The 19,756-nt window shown below is 32.7% G+C and overlaps 1 long non-coding RNA gene across 3 annotated transcripts; it reads left to right on the forward strand.

The window, feature by feature from the left end:
• Nucleotides 1-6,789: 6,789 nt before the first annotated feature.
• LOC122578434 lies at nt 6,790-9,485 on the forward strand. Of its 3 annotated transcripts, XR_006320505.1 has the most exons (6): nt 6,790-7,010; nt 7,537-7,616; nt 7,737-7,949; nt 8,184-8,274; nt 8,455-8,515; nt 8,857-9,485. It is a non-coding gene; the product is annotated as an uncharacterized LOC122578434 (long non-coding RNA). The 3 variants fall into 3 exon arrangements; XR_006320506.1 differs by lacking the exon at nt 8,184-8,274; XR_006320507.1 differs by lacking the exons at nt 6,790-7,010; nt 7,537-7,616; nt 7,737-7,949; nt 8,184-8,274 and adding an exon at nt 8,319-8,374.
• The last annotated feature ends 10,271 nt before the right edge of the window (nt 9,486-19,756 follow it).

A 19,756-nucleotide genomic window follows, 5' to 3' on the forward strand; every position in this document is an offset into this window, starting at 1 on the left:
GCTCACGTTTATGGGCACGAGTATGTTGTATTTTTTTTCATAATAATATATAAGTAAATTATTAAACTTATAACATCTCGATCAAGACCGGCCAGATCAAAACGAAAACCAAAAGGCAATAGCAGCCTTACATTTCCGATGAAAGTTATTAATGTCGTGGGGTGATCGATCCTTAAACCTTAACATGTCCGTTTCTTTAATATGACATCATGAAATAGTTACGTGTGTTTTAATTATTATCGTTTTTGTTTATTTATTTTACAACTGGTAAACACCTTTGCCTTTGAAAACAGATGTTATGGGTTCGATCCTCATCCCATGCAAAGGTTAGAGAGCATTTAGGTAGAAACTGGAAGCAGCCTCTCTACTTAGGTAGAGGTAAGGTCTGCCTACATCTTAACATCCCCCATACACCGTCGAGATATTAGGGCTCAAAACCCGCGGAAGGCGGCACTGAGCAGTTACTTTTTACTTTACTAATTCTTATACGCGTATGATGTACGGTAGCTATATATAAATTGTATTATAAAGAAATTCGAATATGCATCATACATGATTGGTGTTAATAAATGAATTGTGGATAAAAAAAACTGATATAATATCATTAAAAATCCTTTTATTTATTTATTATTATTATATAAAACTAAGATTAAAATAATAATATATAATATTAATAATGATCGGGTTAATTAGGCTGTATTTGAAGATAGATTGGATAGACATAACGGTTTGTTTCCCAAAAATTTTAAAATTCCGTTTTGTGCATGTTTTGTTAAGTTAATTGTTTTTTTAATAATTAATAAGGTTTTTTGACATAATAATATTTGATTAGTATAAGAAAGCTATAAATTAAGGTATAGATTAAAAAAACACATGTCGCATAAGTATTACGTCAATTGTCGGTCAAAGAACGTTGCAATCCTATTTTAGTTTTTTATAGATAACTTTATATTTATGTTAATGTTTTCATTTAATAGCGATGTGGGATACAATAAAACTTCATTTGCTATTTTGGTGGACCTCAATTTATAAAACAAGTTAATACATATCGGCTTTTTCAAATTAATTACTAACACGGTACCCGCGCAATACGACGGTGTCGTCGCGACGGCGGTCTGGTGGTGTCGGCAACGGGTGGTGATGGCGGCGACTATTGAAGGTGGTGACGCTGTCGAGTGGTGTTGGTTGGTGTAAATGTAACTAATGTAAATGTGCTAAAAGTGGTGGTGAAAATAGTTTAGAAAATAAAAGACTCATGGTGTAAAGTAATTCATTAGGGGTAAATTGGTGATTTCGTAACTTTTTTTTTCTAACAAAGTTGTATAATTTTTATATAAGACATCAGATTTGACATCTTCACTAGTGTGTACTGCTCCTTAAAACATACCATTTTAAAGTGACGCAACTCCTAGTAATTCATGGTGTAAAGTAGTTCAACTAGTTTTTTGAAAAAACATCCCATTTTAAACTTGATGTCTTATCTTTGAGGAGTGCTCTAGATAATTCAGTGTGTCTCATACTAGTTTGTTACTTGAAAATTTATGTAGACGAAAAAGAATAATGGCGTTCGGCCGTCACGGGGAAGAACATATATTTTAACCCGTACACGTAAAAATGGAGATATTGTCAATGAAGTGGCTGCTGACGTTGTGGTATGTATCTCTTAACCTTTTTTTATTAGTTAAAACTGTTTTTTTTTCCCGTTTCATATGTAGTGTTGGTTGGTATAAATTTTCTGTTTACCAAATTGTATCTTTATGAATTGTATGATATGATTTCTTGGTATAATTTTAAACTAATTCATAATATCTAGGGTAAATTGAAAAACTTGGAGCATGGGTCTACTAGTTCTACCGATGTAGAGAATTTTGATTGGAGAAATGATGACTTGGCTAAGGTCAAAGGACCGGAAAAAAGAGGACGTGTTAGATTCTTGGGAAAGATTGTTCTACCAAAAGGAAATGGATCTTGTTTCTCACAAGATCCCCAAGTACCTGTGTTGAAGGCTCGGATTAATGAACTTGAAGACAAAATCAAAGAAATGGGTGAATCAAAAGAAAGACAAGATGCTGAAATGAAGGAAAGGAAAGATAGACAAGAAGCTATGATGCGATTTGTGGTTGCTTTTAAAGAGCATTTACCTAAATCAAATCTGTCCGACATATTTGTGATGAACACGCAGGTAACTATAGTGTATCATTCCTTAAATTAATTTTTGTATATAGTTGCAGATTGATATTCTTTTGAACTCTAAAATCATTTCAGGTTGCTAATGATTCATCAAGCGTATATGATCACCAAACATCATCTCATGCAAGTCACAACAGGTAGTATTATTCATGTTCTATATATGTCGTGTTCTTCATTTATAAAGTGTAAAGGTTCCATTGTGTTTGACAAGTTAGGTAACTGATTCTTTTTTTTATGCAACAGTTCATGAAGACCTCATATCCACGTATATGTTAATTAGGTACGTCATGTTTTACTCTAAATGTATGATCCTAGTGCTACATACATCTGTCTCCTCCCTTCCTTGCCAACCCTCACCCCATAGATGTGGCAAGATAGGTCGGATAAGAGGTCAAAACAGAGTAATGTTCTTACATGTTGATTGAGCCAATTGTTGTGATTTTATCAGTTTGACCTCTTAATTAGCATGGAGAATGCCTTGGCTTTTGAGGAAACAGACTTAGTAGTAGTAGTATATAATGTCGGGTCTTTTGTGCGTTTCTTAACAACAAGCTTCCAACTTGGTTTTCTTATCTTTTGTCAATTGGACTTGGTAGTAGTAGTATATAATGTCGGGTCTTTTGTGCGTTTCTTAACAACAAGCTTCCAACTTGGTTTTCTTATCTTTTGTCAATTGTTTGAAGGATCATCATCAGGTTCTCTTAATTTAGTATCACCTTCTTAGATTTATATGTCGAGTATAATGTGTTCTGTTTTATCATTTGGATTCTTTGGATAATATTTACATACTACTTGCAAGCTACAGTTGAAAATTGACACCAATTGTGTTGAGTTGGTCTGGTTTCGGTCTTGGCAAAGCCTCGACAAGTCTTTATAAGTCTGCTGGTCAAAGGTGTTTTAAGGTCATGTGATTGAATTGAGTTATGTTTTTAAGGAAATTAAGCTGTTAATTGAACTGAGTTATGTTTTTAAGGAATTCAATAAGGGATTTGATGTAACGGGAGTAGGATTATGCACTTCTGCTGCTGCGCCTTGATGCTAAATATATATTTTTGCAGATTTCTTTTGTTATGTCAGACTTAGTTTTCAGAATTTATGGCTTATTAGTTTTCAGAATTCATGGCTTATTAGTTTTCAGAATTCATGGCTTACAAACATCATGTATCTTTGGTTGGAGGTTTAATATAAGTTGATTTGAAATGATTCAGGTTGTAATAAACAATTTTTTTTTGTTGGTTGTTTGTATTTGTTTTGGATGGATGTCTAGTATAGAATTGAAAAGTGAAATTCTAAATGTCTAAAATGATACTTTTAGTGATTGTATGTCAGACACTAAATGAGCTTTAATCCAAGGTGTTTTGAGTACTTTTAGTGACTGAAGGTTGTAGTCACTGTAATATTAGACATTTAGTGACTGAAATTTAGTGTAGGGTAGACTTTTAGCTACCGTTCCTCTAGTGGCACTTTTTTTTTTCTTCAGGAGAATGCCAAAATGGATTTAGTGACTGTTTTTAAAGTCTTAGTGACACTTTTTTTCAGTCACTAAATGTCACTTATCTTGTAGTGTCTACACATATATCACTATTTTACCAGATCCAAGAAAGGAATCAAATGGGTTTGACACGTCACATATACTTCATCGTTATCGTGACGGCGGTAATGTTGTTAACGGTAACGAATGCTACAAGAGTACTAAATGGAGATGAATCATTTTCGTTAAATGAAGGATTGTGGAATAATAGGCTGCCAAGAGGTCCGGTGCCACCTTCCGGTCCATCTCCGTGCCACAATTTGCTTGATCCGTACAAACAAAGCCAGTTTGCTACTCATCATCATGATCAAATGATAATTTGTCCATGATCGATACATACTTTTTTTGGCTTTGTATATATTATATATATAATTCTCGTTTTTTCTTTAATTTCTTTCATTCTTTATACTTTTATGATAGTGTACAATTATAAGTAGAACCTCGTCATTTTGGTCGAGTGTATATTACATGATTTCAATATCTTGTAATTTGATCATATAATTGTAGCTAGAAGGAACACACATACAAAATGTAATTTGATCATATAATTGTAGCTAGAAGGAACACACATACAAAATATAATTTGAAACTATTGATATGGAAACTCTTGTAGTATTAATTTTTGATATTTTCATTTTTGATAAGTCTTGATAGTATTGTATGATTAGTCGTTGACAGGAAAAAATTGCTTAGACAAAGCTAGGCTACTTAACTATAAGTCTAAAAATTATTCTAATTTGGTAGGTTGAAATGTAAGAATATAATATTTGATACTCGTTGAACATAATAACTGTATCATTCAAACTAGGCATGCTCCCTTTGACATTCGGATAATTTGTGTTCTCATTATTTACGCTTTGATCAACTGATCAAATTTTGTCCCTAAGCGTATTAGTTTGAAAATGGCCAACTATTTAATGCTAGTAAAGATGGTACATGTAGGTGAAATAATGTCCAAATGTTGAAACTAGACAGAGTCAGGGTGATCACAGGGGTTGATCCATCTATAATTTGGTCGAACCTAAATTAAATGTACACATTACACACACACATACATTTATATATATATATATATATATATTCTGATAATTGATTGGATTGGTACTATTTGACATGCTTTTCAAAATGTTGTTGAGAGTTTGACATTCAAGCCCTTTTTCAAATGCATACAAGAGAAGAAAAAGAACCCACCAAAAAGTATTATGCTCATCAGATAGTTAATACAGTAACCAGTATGGATTTCAAAAGCTTATGATTGTCTAAGTTCTAACTAGAATATAATTCAATAAAATCTCATTGTTCTTCTTTAAAAAGAAATTAAAATAAGAGAAATATGCAGCATGATATATTTATGTGTCATGTGTCATGTGTGAGGATCTTGCTAATGATAACTTTATAAGCTGTAGTTAGCATTTTCCTTTTAAAAAATATATATATATATATATAGGGTAGAGATCTTGGAAGAAGGTATCTTAATTAGAGAAGGGAGAGAAGGTTCTATGAACCAATCAGAACGCGACATGTGTCAAATAAAAAAAAATGCGCGGTGGCATTTTGGTAAATAAATCAAACTTTTCTGAAGTGATCAGCCTGGGTTCCGATCAGTTTGGGTCTGGGTCAGCTTGGGTTCTAATCAGCTTGGTTGGTCAACTTGGTTGGTCAGCTTGGTTCCTGCTTTATTGTTAAAATTTTTTAGCCCATTAGAAGTATCCTTGTTTTACATTCGAAATAAAATCCAACAACAAAAAAAAATAGTTACTTTAAATATGTTGTTAAAAAAAAAAAAAAAAGACTAGTGATATCTGGTCCCCTTTACATTTTTGGGCCTAATACAATGGCCTAGGTTGCACGGCCTCATAACCAAGCCCAGGACTAGTTGATTATCATTTCGCTGATTTAAGTGCAAAACTTTTGCAGCAAAAGCGTTGTTAAAACACCAAATCTGGGATCACATAGTTATGTGTTGCTTTACAAAATATTATAATTGTATTTGTAACTTTTGTTTAGTGCTTAGCAATTTGCCAAACACTTTTATTCATAACATTTGTTGTTCTAAAAAAAATTTAATAAAAAAGAAACACCGCATCTGGGTTTAGGTAAATACAAACAGGGTGTTTGGAATTACGTTATAAAGTAATTATTTGATTATTATGTTTGTAAAATACAAACAATTTAAAAGAGTGTTTGGATGATAAAGTGATCATCTGTTTTTTACATTTTTTTAAAGGTGAATTTTGATGCAAACTTCGTGTTGTGGTTCGACAACAGAAGGGCTAGCATATTACATTTTTTTAAAGGTGAATTTTGATGCAAACTTCGTGTTGTGGTTCGACAACAGGAGGGCTAGCATATGTTGTCTTTATTGGGTCCGTGCTAGAGAGCTCCATCAAAGTAGAAATGCCTATTTAAAATTCTTGATGATGGAAAAACCAACACAATTTTGGAGAAACATGTACATACATACTTTTTCAAAATACAATTTTGAAAAAAAAATCAATATTGAAAAGTCGAAATCTGTCTTGTAAACGCAACACCATGCACCTCCAAAATAGGTTCTCAAATGGAGTATATTTAGTATTTTTATGTTTGCAAATGCGGAAATAGGTCTTTTAAGTGCATTATCTACATCTAATATAACTATTATATAAAGCATTTAACCTTTTTTTCAAAACTATCTACATATTGAAATTGCATTTAGAAGTTCAAAATTAATATCTATTATACATAGGTCTTGCCAAGGGTTATAATTAGTTGTATTTTAATTAATTCTTTTTTTTTTCTGTGGTTCAAAGAATGACTTTTAATATGAAAAAAAGTAAATTTTAAATTTCTAGTTAACATTATTTTCCACAATATTAGAGCGCTTGCTTATAAGTATAACAGAAGAGGAAATTGTGAATCATGTCCAAATAATTACTTAAATATTGTCAAAGCTTCTCCAATAAAGAAATAAATTATTATGTTTGTTATATCCTTCTTTTTATTAATTTTAATGTATTTAGAAGAAATAACTTATTATATATATATATATATTACTAATAGAGTTGTGAGAAAAAAACCAACCTATCTTTTCATCTTAACCGTTCAAATTCATTTATTTCTTCAATCTTAGCCATTCAAATAAAAGTTGCTTAATTTACACCAAAAGATATACCGTTCCAAACACACAGAATATCCCTCACACACAGTCACCCTTCTTTCACACAATCGCCCCCAGCACAGCCGTCGCCGGTGTTTGCTGTTCTTTTTAAGGTGTTTACAACAGTGTTGTCACTTCACATTATAACGAGTATGCTCTTACAATTTAGACTATTTTAAGGTTTTGTTTAATTTTACGTTTAAGGATTTTGTTTACACATGTTCTTATATTTTCATCAGTATCCGTTTTGATTTTACGTTCAAGTTTCCTCCCAAATGAGTTTTGATTTCTGATTCTTCAAGATACGAATCCCAATTGAATATAAATTTGATATAAATTTAATTAAATGATGATATGGATTGATTGGTGTTTATTGTTGTTGTTGTATATGTGTATACCCTTTAATCTTATGTTTAAGCTCTGAAAGTGTGTTTATTGGGAATGATTCATGAAAAAAAACGACTTGCCCCATCTCCTTTAGTGCATACTATAAACTTTATAGTTCTTTTTGGATGTGCCCTGTGTAAAGTATTGTGTGTAAAGTATTGTCTGATACAAATTATTGTTATATTCAAGAATCTTCCCCTATTATTCTACCTCGGTTTTTTTTTCACATTAAAAATCCAGTTTTGCAATACTTCTGAATCATGATATTACTGAATTTGTTCTTTATTAGTCTCTTAGGGGTTAGTTAGCATTAATGCTAGACCGCGTGAGAGAATTGTAATCAGTGACAGAGTTGTGCCGGATAATAAGGTACATCTTTTGAAGAACTCTATATAATGTTTGATGATGATTTATACTTATGATTTATCTATTGATAAAGGCATTTTTATGTTGTTAAGTGTTAATGAGTGATATACATTTCATCATCAGGTAATCAACGGCCAACAATATGTACCTTGGAGTAGACAATGATCCTCCTTCCCATTTTATTCAATGGACATCAACAGCAAGCTAACTATTTTTTTTTGAACAGCAATGGTGATTAGACTCAGCGGCATGTCTCTTCATCGTCCGGTAGAGATTGACCACGTTACCAGCACAGTCAATCCGAGGGCATGACAGGGCAAGCTAACTATTCTAAAGGTTATTCTCTTTCTTATATACTTGGATTATGTATACACTTTAAAGTTGCCTCTAAACTGGGCAGCCAAGTAATGGAACTATGGAAGGCGAAAGCCTCCTAATTAACCCATTTTCTTACTAATCTCTTAAATGGTCATAAAATACTTACTACTTTACATGATATAAAGAGCATGGCCGGTACTTTTCGTATGTGTTATTTAATTATAAATGATGCTTTACTACCTTTTATATCAGTAAATTGGAAAAGAAAGTGCCCTGTCGAGCTTTGATGAAGATTTACAACCCTACGATAGTGGACCATTACTTCTCAAGCTCATTTGACCTGGTAGGAGTTTTACCCATTATCAGATATGCTAAATCTTTGTGTTTTATAATTCCATAGTGTATATTCAGAGACTGCTAGCCAGACCATGGAGCTCATAAAGGTACTTTAAGTGGATGCAACTGATGACAATGTATTTTTCGTTGTAATGTATTAACACACCACTACTGATCTTATCTACAGTATTTGATGGAATTCAACAGTAGCCGTGTTGCTGAGGCTGCTTCAATTGCACAGATATTGCGTAAGTAAATTGTGTATAAATTACCCAACCTTTAGGTTGTTGATGTGATTTTGACCCGGTTATAGGTTAATGGTCGATATGTGTTTACATTATTCCGAACAACCTAAATGTGCAGACCTTTAAAATAATTAACTGACGGAAGTTGGTCAAAATGTCAAATGTGTTTGAATACTCATCCGAAGTGTATTTGGATTGCATGAACTCTTAGAAAATCTTAGGTGGTCCTCCTTTTCAAAAAAGCAAGCATAATCTCTTCTCTATTGTTTTTAATTAGAAATATTGATGTAATAATATAGTTGAACTGCGGTAAACCTATAATCATTTCTTCACACCTTCTGTAGGTGAGCGGGCCGAAGGATGCGAGTTACTAAACTACCCAAAACTATTGGTGTTCCTTTATAGTATTAACTAAGTCCATAAAAGTTTTTACTTGCTGTCTGCGGCAGATCTTTTAAACCAGGGTTTCATCTGCCTTAAAGAAAAGTTCAGGGGATGGACTAGGACAATTGGATCCACCCAACCATGTTCTTAGTATACAGTCATTGTGTAGTTTACGTTGATGTTGCACTTGGTTTATAATCCGTGTCAAGCTCTAAATCCGACAGTTCTACTTCAGACACAAAGAGCAATAGAAGGTTATGAAGCAAATGTGGTTACAGTTTACATTCTAAAGGTATGAGCTTTGGATTGTTTCTTACTCTCATAAAATCATTATTTGTTACTAAGATGTAATGGTCGTCATTTGTTCTATAGTTTCTGGTATTAGAAATTTGTGCAGATATGGTGGTAGAGGATCAAATGGTAAGAGGGGTATTTGGTGTAGGTACGTCTTTTGCCACTTAACCACCGCCCTTTATTCTTTCTTGCAGTCGTGTTATTGAAGCAACTGAATCTACATCTATTGTGGTTCATGCAATAGGAGAAAACGTAGATGTCTTATTAATCATATTAATCATTTGTTGTCACTTGGTCTTTCTAGTGTGTTCAGTTTTGATAGCTTTGAATATGTCACAACTTACAAGATTGTTGTTCTGTACTTGGCTTTGGTACAACAAATAAATCTTATCCACCCGGAAGATTGTTGTTCTGTAGCATAATAAGAGGATCAAGTAAGTGGCTTACATGAACAATAAATAGTTATTCTTATGATGCCCATCAGGCAGGTAAAGTTACATGAACATCAAGGAAAAACTAAATCAAATCATCATCATAAAACCTTTAAATATAATATCTTATTAAAGGAAGTTGGCAGCATATTTTGTCTAATCATTTGTTTTTTTTTCCTTTCAATTTTATTACATTGTTAGCCAACTAACAATATTTCTGGTCAACTATTGATCTCAGGTGTTGTTGCCGGTGCAATTCGTTACTTTGTCGGAATCGCCATTTTGGAACTGGGATCGACTTTGCTGCTATAGAACTAAGGCCGGTCTTCAAGAACATGTATGAATATGTAATTGCTACTAATGACAAGAAAAACCAACACTTGTTCAAATGGCTAGCTTCGTCATGCTCTTGCTTAGAGATGGAAATATGGGCTAGCCGAACAGTTTGGGTAATGGGTCAACACTGGGCAATTTAAGTAACCCGGGTCAATAACTACAGTAGCAAGCTATTTAAATATAAAGTGGATCTAAACCAAACATTTAAGCACGGTGCTTAATTGAATTTAGTAAAACTGACTGATTAGTCATGTTTCCTTTGTTTCCTTCTTGTGCCTTCAAATATATATTTATTGTTTTTAACTCAGTCAACGACCGGGTATTAATCTAGTTATGTTTATTAATACTTTTAATGTATTTAAAACTTATCATCATCAATCTAAATTCTTTAAAAAAGCTATTGTATTAAAATAGTATTAAAAACAATAAACTTTTCCATTCCAAAGATTTAGATCAGTTTTCTAAGACATTACCAAATAATATAAGTTATATAATAAAATCTACTGTTCCTATGATAATAACTCTTTAATGACTTTTTCGAGACCAGATAATCTTTTTTGAAGACAACATATCTATTCTTACTTCTAAATTAAGAGTGTTTAACATGAAACTCATTATTCATTATCTTTATTATTATAAAAATTTTAATATTACTAACTTGACATATAAAAATAGATCTACTACAGAATTCTACCACGCATGGTGGGACAATTTGATACGATGAATAAAGTGTCTTTGAGATTGACACTTGAGTTTTCTTAGACTCACAAATTCACACCAAATTTTGCGTCGACTCTTTTGTCGGTTTTCTCACATTAACGTCATGTTACTCCGTATTATTTTTAAACTCAAACTACCCTATCAATAACAAAATTTTAATTACTTCTTCACGTTATATTAATTTTAGTAATTTATACATATATACACTGCACACACATACATACGTATATATAGGCATTCTGTATGCATGGACTCATGATTTACACCTCCTTGCACGTTATATTCATTTTAGTAATTTATACATATATACACTGCACACACATACATACGCATATAGAGGCACGCTGTACGGATGGACTCATGATTTACACCTCTTCCTCTTTGGTTATTTGGACTTCCCAAGCAACGAGCCTTCTTTGACGAACCCGTGTCAATAGTTTACCAAACCGACGAGGTCTTCGGTTGAATCCCTTTACGAATTACACCCTTAGTTAATTATTATCTTAGAAATGAGGATAGAAATAGGCTTCTTTTTTTTAATTTTATTTTTGCAGACAATATTTTTAAGATGGAAGGAATATTTATTTTTGTTCATTTATTCATTAAAAAACCAATTCCTTAATTAACTTAACACGCAAGTGCGCAACTAATTCATCCCCAACTCTAGCCAAACTTTAGGAGGGGATATCTACTAAACCATTTCTAAATTTACGGGCTACTCGCCTCATGTTACACTACCTACCCACTCATTTTCCATCACCAAATAATTTGTGTGAGAATCCTTTTATTAATATACATAAGAAAATGCACTATAAAACAACAAAAGCGGAATACTCCTTGGCTGGACCTAGTTTGGGGGGGGAGGAAAAATCTTTTGGATTTCCTTCTTATTCAAATCTCATCATAAGATTATGAGGAGAGGTTCCTTATTAAGTCATCTCGTGAGATGTGGCGGTCAAGTATAGACTTATAGAGGCTTCCCTCTTTTTTGTTGGAGGGGAATCCTTTAATTTATTATTTTTTTTGTTTCTTTTTACTTTAATTTTGTATGTATTTAAAAATATATTGAAAAACTTAATAACTTCAAATAAATTAGGGGTGTTTATCAAACCATTAAAAGCAGAACAAACCGGGTACAGTCTATAAGACTATAGTTTATAGTTGGAGCTCATCAAACCGGGGTATAGTTTCTAAGACTATATGCCATTTTATCACAATGTATCCAACACATAGCCACATAGGACTATAGTCTATAGGAGTAGCTCATCAAATTGCACTTATATTTATACTAGTGTACTATATTATAAAATAAATTCTCTTAGTCTAAATTTTAAGTTTTAACATTTACTTTTTCAAAATGCTCTCTTATCTATCTTATATTTACCTAAAATAACTATAATACATTTTCTTTTTCCTTAAATCTCAACTAATCATTTTTTCCCTCTCTACTCTATAAATCATTTATTCCTCCGATTCATTCAAAATCTTATATCTCAAAAACCGTACATTGATATATTATAAAAATTATATGGGTGTTCTTAAAATTTCATGTTCTTTCATTAGAGATGTTATTAGATATACTTTCGACGAATTTTTAAATTCAAGGGCGGAACCCGTACGGTTAAGGAATTTGGCTATTGACTCTATGACCTATCACTCCCACTATCTCACCGTCGCAACGCGCAAGTACTTACTCTCATTCTATTATTATAACTGTAGTTATATTTTCATCCACCAACTTCATTTTTGAAAGAAAGACTTAATTTGTAATAATGATTATGAACAATATTGAGTACCGAATTATCTGAGCTAAATTAAGCCACATTAAACTTATATATGGGGGATTTTGAAAATAACCAAACTGAAATAACTCGACCCAACCCGAACTGGTTTGGAAGAAACGGGTTGGGTTATTCAGTTTACGGGTCGTCATTTGGGTTAATCCGAATAATCTAAAACTTAATCGGTTTGGGTTATCGATGAAACATTTATAATTTAGGTCAACTTAAATAAAATGTTTATTTGTTTTGTATGTACTAATATTATACATCAAAATTTTTTAAAGTATATATTATTTGAATTTTAATTTTCACTTATAAACAAAATTAGAAGCGTGTAAAGTTAGATAATAATAAGATTTTAAACTACATAAATGTATCAAATGATCAAAATATTAATATCTTTAATGGCATATTAATATTATAAATTTTAAATTATAAGAATAAATTATTATAACTAGTTTGTTTTGGGGGCCGCTTTGCGGCCTTCAATTGTCGTGTTGATTCGGATATTTTACGGTAGTCTATTTCGCTTTTTTAATCAAAAGATAGGAGAGCACTCCTTCTCCCGAAGTTACAGGGTCATTTTGTCGAGTTCTTTCTACGTGGTTCTCTGCGTTGTGCCTACTTAAAAATCTAAGATAAAAAAAGGTATAAAAAAACCAAGAGATAACTTATATAAAACAAAAAATGTTTGTGCTAGGATACCACATCAAAAAGTGTGCCAGATCGAATACATAAATTTAGTTTGTGCAATAAAACCAAAAATCAAAAACGAAGGAAAAACAAAATGTTGAGTAAAACTTTCCAATATATTAGTTGAGAACACAAAAGTAAAAAATTTACGAAAAAACTCCAAAAAAAACCCCAAACAGGATCTAATATGGCAAAAAAAACTGTGCAAGTAACAAAGAAGACGAAAGAAAAAAAATCTTAACGGGATCCGATATGGCAAAATCCGAACCAATAAAAGAGAACACAAAAGCAAAAAAATGTGCAAGAAACCAAGAAGAACCGAAAGAAAAAAAAACCCGAACGGGATCCGAGATGGCAAAATCAAAGTAGTAACGTGGGGTGTAGGCGGACTAATTGAACAGTGTCCTGTGGCGTTGGTAAAGATCACAAAAGGAAAAAATTATGAAATAAACAAGAAAAAACGAAAGGAAAAACCCTAAACAGAAACCGATATAGCAAAATCTATATAGTGATGTGAAGTATAAGATAAATCAATAAAAGAGAATACGAAAGCAAAAAAAAAAAAGTTGTGCAAGAAACAAAGAAAACCCGAAAGAGAAAAACTGAACGGTATCCAATACGGAAAAATCCGAAACCGAATGAACCAATAAAAGAGAATATGAAAGCAAAAAAAATTGTGCAAGAAACAAAGAAAAGCCGAACTGTAACACCCCAAATATTTTAAGGTAAAAGAAATTAACCCCTTTTCATAGTTTTGACATTTAATTAATTTCCTAGTATTTTATTTTTGGATATGGGGTTAATTTAGTTGGAATTTTAACGGATAACGGGTAAAATACCCACAAAACCTGATGTGGGTCGTAGCAGCTCCAGGGAGTGCCAACCCTCCCTCTTTTCTTTTGAGTCATTCTCCACTCACATTTCTCTTCTCTTCTCAAACCTCTTGTTCATCACCACCAACTTAATCTAAAAATTCATTCATGCATTTCTCATCATCTAGAAATTATCAAGAACAATAGCAATCACCATCTTTAACCTTCAATCAAGAAATTTTAAAAGCTGGAATTTGAATGGTGAAGGGTGGTGGCCGAAATTTGGAGAAGAAGAGGGGAAGGATTTGTGAATTTAAAAACCCTAAGTAATTGTCTTCTATTGTTGAGGTAATGTGATGGTCCTAGAATGCACGACTTGTATATTAGCTACACTAAACAAGAATATAAATAAGTAAATAAGCAAGAACAATGAACAAGTTCAAGAGTAATATATCTAGGCAAGCATAATCATATGATTCATTGATTAAACAGTGAATACATGGTCGATTACACACACTTGACTTACAAGAAATACAAATGAACAAAAGTAAATTGCTAAGTTTAGACACACTAGAAACTTAAGCAATACAAATACAAGTGACACACTTTTGAGGTGACTAACACACTTGTAACAATGCGGCTGTGTTGCTTTATATAGAGGAAGAATTAGGGCAACACAACCTTCCTTTGATAGTGATAGATGGTGGTTGTCGACATTCCATTGGCTCATTGTACTCCCAAGTAAGAGCCTTTGTCTTCTTTACCAAAACGGGTATGAAAGAGAAACCCTCATTTTGGTCCCAACATGTACCTTTGCCATACAAGGCAAATTACAGTTGGTTAACCACCGTATGACTTCTTGTCTTCATTTGATTTAAATTCTTCCCGCCATGACCAACATGTTGGAGTATTCAACTTGCTGAAGAAGTCACTTCACCTGCTGATGACTTGCTGAAGACTCGTTGACGACATACGTCAGCGAGCAAGTCTTCTTCAGCGAATCCCAGACTTAACATAATGAATTTTCCCAATTTAGCTTTATCAATTCTCTTGAAATTAGGGTTCATAAATGAACCAATTTTGGGGGGTTTTTGCTAGAAATTGGATTATGGTTAGTTTTCCCCAATTCCTTGGTTAACCTAGTTGTCATTGAGTTATATGGTGCATTTGATTATGAAATCTATAAGGTTATGTGATAAATTGAGTTTTTGAGAAAATATGAGTTTTTGCTAGTTAATGAAATATGGATGAAACTCATTGACAAATGGGTTGGGTTTTGGGTTTAGAAAAGGCTAGTGATTGAGAATGGCTAGGTTGAACTAGTCAAGTTGTGAATGTAAGCTTATGCATTTTACGATATGATTTTAGGTTGAAGCTTGCTTGTGCTTGTTGTTTAGCGTTATTCTCCTTGTTGTGGAGGAGGTGAGTATATTTGCATACCCTTATGTATACGTTGGGTCAATTACCATGAGATGTGAAAGTTCCAAGCATGGTAATTGATTTGGCGGTAAGCCCATGTGGGGCATTGTTTATGAGGCCTAAGAACCTTTGGGGCCTAAGAATCCCGAATGTTGATATGATATGAGGCCTAAGAACCTCCGGGGCCTAAGAATCCCGATAGATGTGATTGTTTAGCTTATATGGATCCATATATGTATTGTTTGTGTGCAAGGTGAATATGTAATGTGATATGACGATGCCATAGGTTACATGTGAAAATCCTTGTACTATGCCCTCCTTCGTATTCGTAAATGTATGCAAGTATGTTCACTAAGCCTTTGCTTATATTTTAGTTGTTTACACTTTTATAGGTAGTTCCGGAAGAAGGAACTAAGTGTGTGTTGATAAGCTTGAAGTTGTAGATATCTTTTGAAGAACTTGAAGGTAATTAGATCATTCTTGAACGAATGACGATATTTTGATATAGAAGTTTAGATGTCCCACACCTCATGGCTCATGGTACATTTTGGTTTGAGGTCATGTTTCAGTAATATTTCTGTAAATGTCCAAGTTGTAAAGTCTTTGAAAAATGGTATTGTCGTTTTTGGGCGAAAGTGTTGCCAAAACGGGTAAATGACCCGTTAGGGTTGTTCTTGGATTTGTGAAACATGTTATGTTGTAATTGTGTTTGAAATGTGCCTACTTTGTTGTTGGAAACCTCTGAAATGTGTTTTGAGAAGTTGTTGTGAAATTCGAAGGTTGCAAGTTGTTCAAGGTCGAAATGAGTATTAGGGTTGATGTCAGGTGGCTCACTGCGGCGCAGTGGGGGTGACTTTGCCCACTGCGGCACAGTGGATTCCCACGGAAATAATTTTGGTTCCTCCCACTGCGGCGCAGAGGGAGATGTGTCGAACCCACTGCGGCGCAGTGGGGCATGTTCATGCTCTGGCCGAGGATTTCCACTGCGGCGCAGTGGGGAGTTCTGGACCCACTGCGGTGCAGTGGGGTTTAAAGAAATAAAATTAAAAAAAATCTTGTATTTTCGGTTTATCGAGTCGGGTCCTTTCACGAACAGTATCCAGTACGGCAAAATCCGAAACCGAAAGAAAACCTCCAAACATGATCCGATATGACAAAATCCAAATAGTGATGAGAGGTATAAGATGAAGCAATAAAAGAAAACACAAAAGAAAAAAATTTGTATAAGGAACCAAGAAAAACCAAAAAAAATAAAAATAAAACTAAAACTGATCCAATTCGGTAAAATCCATGTAGTTTGTGGATTATAAGTGAATAATAAAACAGTGCCACGTGGAGCTGGAAATGTCATTAGCGTCCGCCTTTAATGATATATAGGAATAGTAATTTGATAATATATTAGAAATAGAAGAAGATCTGGGGGCACGTGAATGAAATTGGAAAGTAGCGGGGGTTAGTTTAAAGGTTAAAGCAATAGTCAAGTTGGTAAAGGAGTGTGTGTAGGTGAGAGTACGTTGTGCGGATGCAATCAAGCTTCACACTATTCCACGATCTTAGCTACCTAACTCTTTTATACCAAGTTACCAACTAGTTACATATATAAAAGTAATGATCCTTTAATTGATCAATTTAATTATTTATTTAATCATAAAATCAAGTTATATGGAAAAATCTAGGAGGTGATCGATGAGGAAAGATAATAGTCAATCTAACTTCTTTTTTTTTTATACACATTTTTCGATCAAATTCATTAGATATATTTTTTTTATAGTCATTCCAATAATTTTTGGTGAGTACATGTATCTTAACGTTTTGAAACTTACTAATTTGCAGCTTCTAACCAATATAGTTCAACAAGTAGATAATATATGCTCAATTGTTAGTTTCAACTTTCAAGCCAGTTTCTATATATGCTAACCTTTTCTTTTCTTTTTTCCTTTCTTTCCGAAATTGTGATATTCAAGTATGTGTCAAGAAAGTAAAATAATGCAAAACAGCCACACACAATTTACAAAAAATTTTGAGTTGTCCGTTGTAAGATTTAAACCCACGACCAATTAGTTGATAGACCTTCATATGCATACCATTATATTAGTTGATCAGTCATAACATAATTCATTAATTAAGTGCCTAATATGTTCAGACTCTTCATGTGGAGTTTTATAAGCATTCAAATTGATTATTAAAGCTTTCAACCGATATTTCCAATCCCCCAACCCCAACCCCAACCCCCGGTAAATGTGGCCATTGATGACTTTTAAAATGTATACAAACAATGTCATATTTTGTTATTTATGAAATCTACCAACCCCCTCCATCTAATTTCAAATGTCATACCGTAATTTGTATAGTATTTTGCTTTCTAACTTTTACCGTAAATAATTTTTGTAGTGTTATGTAATACTTAGTTTATAATACATAAATGGATAGAATTTTAAATGTATTTTCATTGATAAAGTTTAATCAGATGTCCTTCAAAAGCATATTCAACCAGCCAAGGTTTCTGGGGTCTTACCTCCAGACAGTGTTGCAGGGTTGCTAACTTGAGAGGAAAAATTCCTCTATGGGACTAAAGGGTTCCTAGGCATTTACCCTTTTTTTTAAAAGTTTAATCAGATGTTATATAACACAAATATAAATATTATTTGTGATCAAAGTTGTTAAAAATACACTAACATGTCAAAACTATGACGTTCAAAATAAAACAGAAGAGGTAATTAACAGTTGACATGATCATATTTATGCAAGATCGATAAGCTAGATCTCCCATATAGTTTAACAATTGAACATTTTAGTAGCGATGCATGTATAAGTATGTTTGTTCAACAAAAATAAGGGTACAAGAACATTTTAAGCCCGAAACCAAGACGTGTTGCCAACTCTCTGGCCTTAAATTAAGTATCGCTTTCCCCCTGCCGGATCTGTGTAGCAATACACATAAATTTGGGATTGTACTATGTTTCCTTATGTGTCGACCTTGTTGCCACACAAAATTTCTATAGATATAATTTAAACTCACACATAAATGTTGTGAAGTCTTCGAATTTCAGTCTAAGTTAATACTTTTATATTTTCATGATAACAATAATATTATTTGTTCGACATTTTTCTTTTTGAAAAGTGATTAATTTTTCCACTAAATACGTTGTGAATGAATAAAATAAAGGAAAATGATAACGACCTTTCATAAAACGACCAAACAATATAAAACCAACATTTAGCATGATGGAACATATGGTTCTGAGGTGACATCGATCCTCCATTCCTCCTTGTAATTTATTTGCATTCTATTATCCCTCACATCATTCATTAGTAATGAAGAATAATTATAATCTGTTAAAAATTTAGTTTTATGACTACTGAAAATTAAAAGAAACAGAATATTGTATAAACGAATTAAGGACGTGATAATCACTATCCTTAAGGAATATTAGCCCTCACTATAAACGCTGGTGGATTCAGACTAGTTTCCTCCCAGGATTCACCCCAAGACAGAAAGATTAAACAACATTTTTTAATCTATCTCTATGAACATTGTGTTTGTGTTTTTCAGAGAAAAGAAGAAGGAATCAAAAAAATAGAAGATAATAAAATACGTCTCCAAGCCTTATTTATATAGAGTTACGACAGTTATAAAACTGTCAAAGAAACCGACCCAAAAACAGTTTTGGATAATCTCCAAAAACTGTAAAACGTGTTTTTGAAGTAAACCCAAAAACAAAAACGTCATGTGGTTATTTTAAAAGATGCAAAGTGCTAAGTCAAGAACATATATATAAATATATATTTATTTTGGTTTCCCTCCAAATAAGCTTTCAAGCTATTAGAATTTAACAACCAAACAAACACTTATAAACCCACTTAGACTTTTATCTTCTATCAATGTGGGACAATACAACAAACACAAACTAGCTAATAAAGACCATATTTAACATAATCATCCAAAGCCATTCCACATGCATCATCCATGACATCTTTTCCTATCCATATTTATGTTCGTTGTTTTGTTAAATGTCAAACGATTACCAAAATGGAGTTGAAGTCGAAAGCTTTCAACCTTTAATACCACCATTTGAAGTGTGTTCTGTCGTTCTTGTTGATCCTTAGATGGCTTCTAGTCTTCTACTATATTACAGTAATATTAAGGGGAATCGGCTACTGAAATTATTTGAAAGATTGATCAGAGTAAATAATGTGAAATTAACCTTTAAAAATAAAAGTGTAAATAATACTTCCTCCGTCTTAATTTGACTTTCAAAATATTTTCCTTGACCGTGAATAGTTTTGTTTGTGTCATATAATATTTGATATAAAATGTATGAATAGATTGAGGTTTAATATGCTTTTTTGTTGATATATGTTTTATCAACTATT

Source organism: Erigeron canadensis, chromosome 1, assembly GCF_010389155.1.
Source record: "Erigeron canadensis isolate Cc75 chromosome 1, C_canadensis_v1, whole genome shotgun sequence".
Lineage (NCBI taxonomy): Eukaryota > Viridiplantae > Streptophyta > Magnoliopsida > Asterales > Asteraceae > Erigeron > Erigeron canadensis.